Here is a 1,498-nt window from a genome sequence, read left to right on the forward strand (position 1 = left end):
AGGTGGGAACTGAAGGGAGAGGAGGTGGGAACTGAAGGGAGAGGAGGTGGGAACTGAAGGGAGAGCAGGTAGAAACTGAAAGGAGAGCAGGTGGGAACTGAAGGGAGAGCAGGTGGGAGCTGAAGGGAGAGCAGATGGGAGCTGAAGGGAGAGCAGGTGGGAGCTGAAGGGAGAGCGGGTGGGAGCTGAAGGGAGAGCAGGTGGGAACTGAAGGGAGAGCAGGTGGGAACTAAAGGGAGAGGAGGTGGGAACTGAGGGGAGAGCAGGTAGGAACTGAAGAGAGGAGGTGGGAACTGAAGGGAGGAGGTGGGAACTGAAGGGAGAGGAGGTGGGAACTGAAGGGAGAGCAGGTGGGAGCTGAAGGGAGAGGAGGTGGAAACTGAAGGAAGAGCAGGTGAGACTGAAGGGAGAAAAGGTGGGAATTGAAGGGAGAGCAGGTGGGAACTGAAGGGAGAGCAGGTGGGAACTGAGGGGAGAAGAGGTGATCTCTTCAAAGTGTGAAACTGGAGTGGAAGCATCATTTGCAGAGGGTCATTTGAAAAAAGAGGTGTCAGAGCCATTCATGTTTCACTCCAGAGGAAGCAGAGTATTAAAAGGCTTTCTTACCATTCTGCACTGTTTTAAAAACAACCTATATAAGTCATAGTTATGTATCTTAAGCCTGTCCTTTGAAGTCTGCTAAAACCTACAGTTCTCTAGGGATGTAATGATACAGAATCTACTTTCATTTATTGTATTTATACAGGTCACTGTCTCACACAGTACATGAACTGAATGATCTGAGTTTCTAAGGTGTTATTAAGAAACCGAGCTAATTGGACCAGCATTCTTTCTGGGAAAGAACAGAAAGTCAGGACTGCCTTACTTATTTGTTTTTAATGGTTTCAGAGAAAAATACTCTGATTGCTCTAAAAGTGTTAACTTAAGAAAAGATAATCGCCCATATTAGAGGGAACAGTAATTATGACTACAAAGTTTTTTTAATCTCAAAATAACTAGGAGCCTCTGAGCTTCTTAATAAACACATTAATTTATCAAGAAACAATTTTAAATATTACATTTTATAGAAACCTTACATCTACATCTGCCATTATTGGAAATAAACTAGTTTCTCCTCTATACAATTTCCCACAGTCCAGTTACCTTCTTTCAGACAGGGGTTTACTGTTTAGTTCAGGCTGGTCTTGACAGTTTCTACCTCAGCCTCTCTAGGGCTGAGATTAAAACAATTTTCATGTCACTCTTCCACTCAGAAACTTTAGCAGTTCACCATTATCTTCAGTATAGAAAACTCAAATCTGTTGGTTGTCTTTTTAAAATGTTCACTCTTGAGTCCCACTCATCTTTCCAACTACTGTCGCATGTTTCCTAACTGTTCTGTTCACTTTGGCCTGTGCTTAGGTTCTCTTTGGTTAGTAGCATCGTCCTTCCTCTCTCTCCCCTTTCTACTCCCCTACTTGGTCCCACTCAATTCTGTAAAGCTTTCGAGCCCTAGTGC

At 43.8% G+C, this 1,498-nt stretch overlaps 1 protein-coding gene across 1 annotated transcript in view; it reads left to right on the forward strand.

Moving 5' to 3' along the window:
- Positions 1-1,498, forward strand: part of Cwc22 (CWC22 spliceosome associated protein homolog) — a 37,830-nt gene that overhangs the window by 6,359 nt on the left and 29,973 nt on the right. The gene's annotated exons all lie outside the window — the stretch shown is intronic.

The sequence above is a fragment of the Octodon degus genome, unplaced genomic scaffold, assembly GCF_000260255.1.
Source record: "Octodon degus isolate 3935 unplaced genomic scaffold, OctDeg1.0 scaffold00065, whole genome shotgun sequence".
Lineage (NCBI taxonomy): Eukaryota > Metazoa > Chordata > Mammalia > Rodentia > Octodontidae > Octodon > Octodon degus.